The sequence below is a fragment of the Pagrus pagrus genome (genome assembly GCF_965226575.1).
Source record: "Pagrus pagrus genome assembly, chromosome: 20".
Lineage (NCBI taxonomy): Eukaryota > Metazoa > Chordata > Actinopteri > Spariformes > Sparidae > Pagrus > Pagrus pagrus.
The window spans coordinates 22044174-22055349 of NC_140207.1; the positions used below are offsets into that span (position 1 = coordinate 22044174).

General features: G+C 41.3%; 1 long non-coding RNA gene across 1 annotated transcript; it reads right to left on the minus strand.

Annotated features, from left to right (window-relative positions):
- Window positions 1-1681: 1681 nt before the first annotated feature.
- Window positions 1682-4561, minus strand: LOC311249155. Its single transcript, XR_014621124.1, has 3 exons — window positions 4495-4561; window positions 4244-4406; window positions 1682-1998 (listed from the first exon to the last, which is right to left on the minus strand). It is a non-coding gene; the product is annotated as an uncharacterized lncRNA (long non-coding RNA).
- Between the last annotated feature and the right edge of the window lie 6615 nt (window positions 4562-11176).

Below are 11176 nucleotides of genomic sequence, written 5' to 3' on the forward strand. Positions count from 1 at the left end.
TTTTGAGTATGAATTATTACATATTGCACCCTCGGCATTTACTTTAGTTTCTGGACACAAACAGCAATCCCCTGGATGAAAGTCTTGTGCTTGTTTGACTCAATCATCTTGATCTCCTCCCCATACAGACTCTCTTGCTCTCACTTCCTCCTGTGCTGCCATATTAATGACTATGCCCATTTTTCTAACAAGAAATATACATATTGGTCTTAACAAGCTGCTTTCACAGTTGACAGTCGTTTTTTCTGATGAGGGCTTAAAAAAGGCTAATTTTTCCGGAAGTTATTGTTGTGGAAAGTTGATGGGGTCAATGAAAATCCCCCTTGGAACATGCAGCAAATTTCATGTCAAACTGCCTTTATTAATAATTTATGTTGTGTGCAGACATCTTGTCTATCTCTGAGTGCTCAAAAAGGAAAAGGTTTATCTTCTGTGGAGCATTAATGTGTCAAGCACATATCACAGCAACTAGATGGTGAAGGCAAAGAAAAACTAAGGGAACCACTTGAAACAGGAGCATTTATTTTGCGGAGGCTTTGAACATCTAGAGAAAGTTAAATAAAATTCCGTCATTAGTTTTCAAAAAAATCGAAGTTTTGTATGGTCAGAAATGAAACTGACTGATCCTTCGGCTCTGCTGCCAGTGAAGCCTTGGCTGAAGGAGTTCTTACTTAGTGCTACAAATAAGGGTAGAATACAGAGCAAGTGGGTGAAGTTTGATGACTAATTCAGAAGATCAAGGTGTTACTGCAGGTGTAGTCTGTATCTCGCTATTCTGGCAGATGAATGCCAAGATCAATCCAAATCTGAATGTGAACTTTGAGGTGTTTTCTTCATGGAGAGATAATTAAAGACACCCTGTGTTGACTTAGCTGACAAGTCTGGAAGTGATCTCAAGGAAAAGAACTTGGCATATTGTTCCTGCTGGAGCTGGATCTATCACTGCGTAGGTTTTTGTTTTTCACTGTCATAGAGAAAAAAGGTTGGGGTGGCACATGTTGTTTTGAAAGAATCACTGAACCACTCTGTTTTTATGTTCCCATGCAGCGACTTAATCTGGGTGTTTTGTACTGTGTCAAAAGGACAATGACATATTGGCTCTTTTTTTTAATCACCACATTCACAGCTTCATGTGTGGAGCTACAGGGGAAAAAATTCATAAGAATACGAAAGATGATGCATTATGGAGAGAGTACAGTAAGTACTTTTAGAAATCAAAATAATATACTCTGTCCTGAAAGTAAGGTTATTAAAGAATGAGCTGAGGACACATTTGAGATCCAACCACTTAAACCACATTCAGAGGTTGTCTGGGCTGCATGTGAGTGACCACATTCTTCTAGCAGTGTGTACGCACAAATCTGGCAGTATTGAGAAACTTGAAAAATCTTTGCAAAACAGCTACATACAAATTCTGCATTAAATTGTTTCCTTGTGTCTAAAGCATGTCTTACCTGCCAACATTTAGCAGCTGTTTGAACACACTGTTTCAACTGATTTCACCGTTTACACTCAATTTATGAATTTTACAATTACAGTAAAACATATGTTATGGTTTGAACCAGATAATTTTATTGGACCCAAAAACGGACACCAAGACAGGGGGATAGTTAAAGGAATTTATTGTCAAAGCTGAGTAGGCAGGTAGTGGAAGATGCTCTGGCTCGGGATCAGGTGGCTCGGCTGGCATGGTGAGACGCGGGCTCTGGCAGGTGGAAACGCTGAGGCTCAGGCTCTGGCAGATGAAACATTGAGGCTCAGGATGGTGGAAATGCTGGTTGCTCGGTTGATGAGGCGGTGGAGACTCACAGTGGTGTAAGGGTAGAAGTGGAGGCTCAGGAGGTCATAACACCGAGGATCCACAGTTGAGTGCAGGCAGGTTGCGGAGGTGCTGGAGGCTGGGTGGTAGGGCAGCCAGGAAGCTGGAAGCTGGTAGCTAGTCAATCACCGGAGAGATCGAGGGGTGCCTCCCTTTTTGAAACATTTGGGATCCATTGTCTGCAATATTTAACATTTACATTTAGGGCATTTAGCAGACGCTTTTGTCCAAAGCGACTTACAATAAGTACATTTGTCACAAGAAAGAAACCACAACATATCACCGTCATGTGTAGCAGTTTCAGTAGACAACTCCAGGTATAAGTGAATATATGTGAATATATGTGTAAGAATGACTAATTTGTCTAGTAAGCATTATATACATTTACATTTATATTTAGGGCATTTAGCAGACGCTTTTGTCCAAAGTGACTTTCAGTAATTCATACACTAATGGCGGTGGCTGCCATGCAAGGTGCCAACCAGCACATCAGAAGCAGTTTGGAGTTCAGTATCTTGCCCAAGGACACTTCGACATGCAGACCAGGGGATTTGAATCCTCCCAATACCAAGACGCTGGCTCTACCCCTGAGCCACAGCCGCAATATGACGTCATTCCTGAAAAACTCATAATTTGTTTCTTAGTGGTAGGTTTTGAAACAGACTGTGGCCTGCATGCATTTGGGGGAGAGGGATTTGCCTTTTGCTGTGATCGCATGTCCCAGATATGTTACACGTGTTTGAGCAAACTGCAGTTTAGATAAGATAGATTTGTGTTCATTGTGAGCTAAATGTTTTAGTAACACAATGGTGTCAGATTTGCATGCTTCTCGTGACGGGCCGCAGAGCAAAAGGTCATCCATGTATTGTAACAACACTGAGCCACTCGGGAGATGTAAATTTTGCAAATTGTCTCGCAACCCGCTGTGGAATACACCTGGAGACTCACAGTAGACTGGTGGGCAGCAAGTCCAAGTGTATCCTTTTCTGTTATATTGAAACTCGAACCAGTACTGGCTGTCTTTGTGTACTGGAACAGAAAAGAAAAGAACGCGTTCGCCGAATCAATGTCGGAAAAGTGTGTGGCTTCAGGTGGAATCAGTGACAAAATTGTGTGCGGGTTTGAAACTTGGGGCACACGTGGGTGAACTAAAGCATTAACTGCTTGCAAATCTTGAACAAATTGCCATTCAGTTGGCTGTCCGGCGTTGCAAATTTTATTTACCGGCAAAATGCGTACAGGAGAGTCATCACACCGATTGATGACTTCAGCCTGCAGCAGTGATTCAAAAACCGGTTGAATACCTTTGACCTGCTTCTCTCTTAGGTGGGTATTGTCTCATAAATGGACGGAAATCAGACTTTGGGTGGATTATCAGAGGTGTGCCGCCTCTATCCTGATCAGTTACTTGATCCTCTGCATGTTCAGCATGCTCAAGTATCGTCTGTACGAATGCTGTTTTCCATGTAATACAGCTTCTTCTCACACTGGCAGCAATGTCTGGAAATGTCCAACAATTTCAACAGGCTGCCATGTTTTCCCAAACCAGACCACAGTTGAGATCAAATGCTGCTGTTAGGCATGCAAGGTCTTTGTGGGCTGCTCGGGTTTTATTTTGGTCTGACATCAGGTAGCGGTGCTGGTGGTGGTGAGCTTCCATCAGCAGCCCGGTCTTCTGCCTGTGCTGCTGTTCCTTCATGATCAGGGTGGACAGGAGCATGTGGAGGAGGAGGACCGGAGCCAGATCAGGGTCCAGCCAGAATGAGTTCCGTGATTTGCATACCTCGGTGAAAGAGGGATACAATGTGTTGGTTTGTTCTAGTGTATTTTTTATATTTTGTGTCAAACTATCCCTGTTCTTTTCCTTATTTTGTAATTCTTCAATTTGTTTCTCACTTTCCTTTTCCCTAGCTTGATTTTCTAACCTCACTCTTTTTCTCTCCCTTAACTCTGCTTCTTCTCTCCACGTACTGTATGCTCTCAAGTCAGCCTTAAAGGCTCAAATTTCTTTCCTAGTTTTCTGGACATGGCTGCATGCTGCTTTGCACTCATCTGTTCTTTTACTTTTAAACATGTCTTCAGCTGGTCCAGTTGACTTAAACTTGCTAAAACTTCCCACTGCTGGGAACCCCAACTTTACCCACTCATCAAATTGTGTCATACATGTTGGATCTTTTTAATAATAATTTTAACAATGGCGGAAGGATTTTTTTGCGCCGGCATCAGATGCAACTTTTCTCTGACTTTTACCCATTTCTCTAGTTACCCGTCTCTCTTGTATCACACAGAAATCGTGGTCCACTTGTTAGGGCGGATCCACCACAACTCCTCAGACACATGCCAGATTTACTGCAAAGAATACTCAGATGAACTCTGCAAACTCCTTGAAATACCTTATCTGACAATTATTTATTCACTTCTCACCGTGTAAGTTCTTTTTCCCAAATTCAGGATTGGAGCAGAAACCAGGGCTCTGTACGAGGACAGCCTCTCACCCGCAGGGAGGAATCTCTTTGTAGGTCGACCTCTGCCATCCGACGGAGTCCGGGTCACACATCCAATCCCACCCAAGTTTGTGGTGGAAATTCTTATTTAGAAGTGAACAAATAATAGATGATTCACACAAGGGTGTTTGTGTAATTTAATAAAGTGGTACAAGCAAAAAGTAAACATACTTAACCAATTTCAGCTGGAAGGCCAGCCTCATTCACCAAGCAAACCCTGGCAGAGACTGACCGAGAGTCACAGGCAAAGTTACAGTTTGTTGCACACTCAGAGATACTTTGAGAAAGGGAGATTTCACAAAACAATATCCAGATGGCCAGACAGCCTTAGATGTACACACCCACAATACCCGACAAACACAAAGTGCTATTGTGCACAAACACTTTCCCATAAATCAGCGAGGTCACTGTTCAAAAGTGAATCAAACAGTTCATAACAGGTCATAATTCACAGTGCTAAAAGGTGTAATAAACCTGTAATAAACAGCCCAAGTTAATGCAAGGTAACAACGACATGCGTGGTTCAATGCAAATGACAAATGTTGCTACTGCAGAGAGAAGATCAGGGTATTTAAACTGGCGCTGATGATCAGATGCGCTGCAGGTGTGTGAGAGTGGGAAGCTCCAGCCAGCAGGAAGCCACGCCCAGCCTCTGCAGAGCACCTCTGAGAGCAGAAAAGCACAAAAACACACAACACAGCCACACTAAAAGTCCCAATCATGACACCACATCCAATGTAGACTATTAGTGTAGAAAAGTCCCCGCGCCCTAAAAAAAACCACTTAATTTAGTGAGTTGTTGAACTATATAAATATTGTGAAACACTGTTATTTGGGTCTTCCTGTTTATTCAGCAAAAGTTAGATGTAACGTTTTTTCTTTCTTTGTGTGAAAAACATTATGTGCGTTTGTCCCAGCGATGTACTCGTTTATTTGCTTATTGAACGGGGAAGTGATATCCAATCACAAGTGGTCACTCAGATGCATGCATGCATGTTAATGCCGGATGTGAAGTGACAGTAGAATTTGTCTACTTGTGATCGGATCACTCAGAACAGATGTCAGTGCCAGGTCTGAATTTTCTGTATGGGATAAATGTAGAGATTTAGAGCCAAAATAGAGAGATATATTGCTCTAAAACAATTTCATGTAATTACACAGAGGAATTTATTTTGGAACAAAAATCGAGCTCAAAAAGGAATACAGTCTGCCCTTCAAAGCCCATCTGGGATCTGTATATTAATATTTAGATTGTTATTTATTCATATTTTAGACTTCTGTATATTAATATTTGTCCTGCTGTATTTTAATATTCTTCCCAAGAGAGGAACAGGTTCACAATAACTGGCCGTGAATCTCTTCTCAGCCTATTCAATCGTCAGCCTCATCCTTCCTCTGCACTAGATACTTTGTATTCATTATGTTCTAGTCTCTTTTCCATGGTTGCCCTGAGAGTTGTCACGCTGCAACTTAAGAAAACACATACATAAGAAAATCAAGAAAATATCTTCTAGTAACACATACGCAGCATTCAGAAAATATGTTGTAAAAACAGGAATTCAACCAAATACAGAAAGGACAAAAGGGACAGGGAGGTCTCCAGAAGACATTAAAAAGTGATGACCATAGCTTGGACGCGCTTTGTGGTTCATCAAATTATTGAAGTCTGTGTATCATTGGTTTCTGTTTCTGTTTGTATGTGGATTTCTTTGGTACAACTGACCGTTACAGAGGGATTACTTCAATGATTCAGTGTTTATGACAGATATTGACCTTTCCTATCAGTTCTCCTGTGTGTCCAGCCTGTACCCACAAAATAACCATAAACATTATTATACCAAAAATATCGCATGGTATAGGCTACAGTTAGGCCAAGCATTGCAGTGATAATGAGATAACCTCAGCTTCGGTATTAGAAAAGGGGAGAGTTTTCTTTCAAAGGAAGGCACCATAAAGAAAATGGGTTCTCAAAGCTGGCTGGTTCTTTTGAGGTGTGCCCAATCTCTACACTGATGAGGCTACACAGATGTCTGTCCCCAGCCTCAGAGCGCACTGAGCCCACTCACCTTCTACCCTAAGTCCCTAATGCCTCTGTGACAGGATCCGATCCAAGTGACAGCAAATGACCTTTCAGCAGTGAATGAGTCAGCTTGTCAGCTCAGATTAAGTGCTTCCCCACTACACAATCAGTGATTGATAAGCAAGGACACTTATGTTTTAATATTTTGTCAATAGCCAACAGCTGGCTGCCTTTTGTTCATCACTGTAGGTCTATGAGCATGATTTGTGACATCACAGATAGTATGAAAGCCAATCCTGGTCCAGTATTCACAAGTGTGTCCAACAATTAAACTTATGAAATCAAAAATAGTGCTAGTGGGTGCCATTTCTGAGGATTTTAATGTTTTAATTATAGATTCTTTCTGCTAAAACAATGCCGTACACATGTCAGAATATATTTTTATACAGTAAACATCTCCTCTTTTTTTACATGTATCACTAAATCACTAACTGATGTTAGCAAGTAGCTCAGTAAGCTACGAGCTAAGCGTCTCTATTAGCTGACGGGAGTCTGCCTGCACTGCACCCTCGGGTGATGGGAGGAGTCTCCACAGTCAACAGGGCTCAGCTGCCCCCCAGTGAGCACGGCTGGACACCGGACTGGGACTGACCGGGGCTATGACTCCGGGGGTTCTGAAGACACAGCAGGTGGGGAAGGAGAAGCATGAAGCAGCAGAGGAGAATGAGAGAAAGGTGTGTCTCGTCTTAAGTATATTTTACAATGAGTTAACATGGCAGTTAAGCTTGTTTTAGCTCAGGGGCAGGCTAACCCTAACCCTAGTAGGAAAAACGGGCTATAAATATCTCCTCTCTTGACATTTTGTGAATTTATTTTGCTGACTTATTAGGCTAAGCAGTGAACTGCATATCTTATGTATTGCCCCTTTACATTGTCTACAATTGCCAAGATCACAAGAACACATAACTATCTTGAAAGAAAAATATATTCAACTGGTCATGCCATCAAACAAAAGACTATTTCTTGAAAGTTTTCTTTTACACCAAATTCACTAAAGTTATTCCAAAACACAACTTCTTTCTGCTCTATTCAGCATAATTTTGTACTCCTCCCATTCCTACTTGTCAGTCTGACTGTGGTGCTTTAGAAATTTTGATCCTTAACTTCCTTTGTATTATCCCTCTGGTCTTAAAGGCCTATAGGCTACCAGCAATGCCTGCCAAAAACCGACATCTCTGTATTCAGCTCATGGGAGGTTATTATGAAAATACATTACAAAACATAATTTCTATTGAGCCACGGGGTCCATTAATTTGAGCTTAAAAGTGAATCCATTTGCAACAGCCGCCACTACAGCTCTTCCCTCTTTCAATTCACTTGCAGCCATTTGTAATTGCTTTGTGCCGTGAGTGGAATGGACGCATGCTTATGATTGAATGCACAGTAGGCATTGATCAGAGCCGGAGATATCTGGGGTTTCGCTGCAGAAATAATACTTGAGTGATGCCAACTGGGATAATTCCCAAAACTAAATGGTCAACAATTTAGATTACAGCTCTCAGCATCGACTTCCTGGTGTAAAGCTGTCGAACAACCGGAGGCAACAAGCTGCTTGATTTTCCTGGGGGGAAGCATTCAGCGGCGTGCCAAATATTTGCTGTCTAACTTCTATTTAAGCCTGTATTGATATTCTCTGTAGATATTTCTAGTGTGTGTAAATTTTATCATCCACAATGAGTACCTTTTTTTTTTTTTTACATACGGTTTGGCTGCTGAGAAGGCTCTGTTAGGTCAATGAAGTGTGCTTCTTGGTTTGTGAAAAAGTTGATGCAAGAGGAAGAGTGCAACACACAATGTGACTCGATGCTTCATCATCTCAGCAGTGTTTTGAACATGGAAAAGTTATGGATTGCAGCTTTAAATAAATCACGAGCCTCTGTGACCATATCAAGGCTGAGGTTTCTGCTTCGAGCACCAAGGACAACTAAACTGTTCTGCTGACTGATTTATGGGCTGATTTGCAGTCAAGTAAACACAGTTTTACTGAATGTTGAGATCAAGGGCCTGGTTTCCACTCAGGACAGGAGTTACATGTCTCCATTACTTTTCAAAATCCGATTTTTGCCCCCTTTACTTAATAATAGTAATAAATGACCTTGATCAAAACAAAAATCACAAGTCAAGTGATGTGTCGTGAGGGCCAGGTAGAGCAAGGCGGCAGAGCCAATGCTCAGCCCCTCAGAGCCTCCAGCTCAGGAGGAGAGAGCTGGTGCAGAACCAGACCTTCTGGAGGAATAAACACCCAGAATCACATCAGGTACTGCTCTGATCTAGAGCTGTTAAAAGACGTGCAGAGAGCTCAGAGATTACTTTTGAACATTTGGGATTAAAAAGTGGATTTATCTTCACTCCTGTTTATCAACCTGACTGCATCAGTGATCAGCGGAGGTGACCTCCATTGTCGGGGGTTTATGTTCTGTAATGTTGACTTCTGACTGGAGCTGGAGGGGAAATGTACTTTACGACATGACATAATGTTACAGAGAGGAGAGGGGAAAAATAAGAGAGAGAACCAGAGTCTCTGCTGAGTGCTGAGCTAAGTGAGAGGCTCACTGAATCCAAACACAACCTGGGGGTGTGCTGTTGCTTGTTAGCTTGCGACTAATGGTTAGTAAAATCATCTGTTTTTTGGGGAGCAAATAAACACTCATATGAGTAACGTGAATATACGCAAATGAGTCCTGTGGTCAAACGCTTAGCTGGTGCTGGACACCCATCTTTTAATGGGTGGAACATCTGACTCATCATGTCTATTGAGAGAAAAAATACATGTAGCCTAAATGTCACCAAGCGTCAAAAGGGACTCTCAATGATCACATCCAGATAAATGTAGATTGTACTTCATTTCCATTTGAAAATGATGAATCTCAGGCTTTTTTTTTTTTTACTGCGTCATTGTGAGATCAACATTTTCTTTTCTGGTGCGGGAAGTCAAAGTGAATGATGAAAATGTGCTGCACATGTGCTTGCCTTTCTTTTTCATTTCATTTATAATATTGTATTATCGGCATTGAAGAGTTGGACCCATGCCGCTCCATTCTTCTATGCAGTTTACTATGCCTTATTATATCTCATGTAACATCTAATACATCTTACATTAATACATCTTACATTAATTCCATCATTGTTGAGAGAGAAACATGTTTGACTTAGTTGATTCCTGTTGGAATTACCTGCTGTTGTGACATAAGTGATTATGCAAATGTTATGTGCAATGTTTCGGCACCACACAACGGACAGCAGGAAACAGAATGAAGACTATAAATCCAAAACATTTGCATACATTCTTTATTTATCACTGGTTCCCCAAGTTTCCTTCATTATAAATGGTACAATATTGCTGGGACTTTAATAACCAGTAGGATGATTATATTGGCACCATAGGGCATCAATGATACATCATACACATGTTTTCTTTCTCAGCTCATAAATAATATTTTTCCCCCCGTTTTTTTTTAAATATGTACATATGGTTTTGTCATCTCCTCTGTGACAGATTACTTCTCCCCTCCATAAACATCAGGCTCTTTGACAGCTAGAAAACCTTCTTACTGATAGATCTGAAAAGATAAAGGCCTGCCGAGTCAGCATTACAGATGTGGGAATATGGCATCATCATATTTTGAATTCTCAAATCATGTAAGCAGCCTGCACACATAAGAAGAGTTACTCAGGTGTTAAAGCTGGCAGGAAGCCAGTATCATTATATCCCTCTTTATATTCAATGATATACAGATGGCTGACTATACAAGAAATGTGTTGATGCCTTCTTCCACATCTGTAATGTATAGAACAGCATTCTGGAGGATGTGATGTACTTTGTCTACAGCGGCAGCAGCAGCTGCTTCAGTCCTGCTCCTCAGCCACAGTACTGATGTGAACTCTCAAGTGTTTTGGCAGAGCTCACAGCCTTGTACATAATTATGTACTTACGCACATAAGTGGATAAAAAATAGATTTGAAGCCTAAAAAGTTGCTTTGGGTCACAGTTAAACCCCATCTACTGAAATGATGTTTATATACCACATGGTTTTGACTAATAGCTTTTAGAGGAAACATAATTGCAGCATGGAATATGATCACTGACTGTGTTTTTTTCTGCCCACAGGGTGCTACGTTCTTGTACCACCTAGAAGTTAAAGAGAGGTGGTCAGGATTGTTTGTGGGTTTGTAAAATGCAGGACTGAGATTGTTTCCCACATGTGGCTAAGACACAATAAAGACGTAATAGGTGTAATTTGTAAGAAATGGCCCAGAATTCGAAGGTAGAATCAAAAACTACAGGGGGCAGCATAAACACTTCTTGTTGCTTACTGCACTGAACTAGCTATGTTTGGCTGTAGTGACTAAATGATGTTAGCAAGCAGCTCAGTAAGCCTTGGAGTTACAGTTGCAATCAAAATTATTCAACCCCTACTGCAAATTAGGTTTATTGGCAAAATGTACAAACTATCAGCTGTTACAAATAAATGCAATAAACAAATCAAACAAGAACAATTTACATAGTTCAACACAACTTATTACAAGTGGTTTCTCAAATACAACACAAAATGCCACTTTTAATGACTACTGCAGTCTCAAAATTATCCAACCCCTTCATGACAAGCACCCTTTTGCTGTTATGACCTGCTGCAAACGTGATGCATAGCCAGACACCAGCTTCTGGCAGCGTTCCTGAGGAATCTTAGCCCATTCCTCATGGGCAAAGGCCTTCAGTTCACTAATATTCTTGGGTTTGCGCGCTGCAACCGCCTTTTTCAAATCCCACCAGAG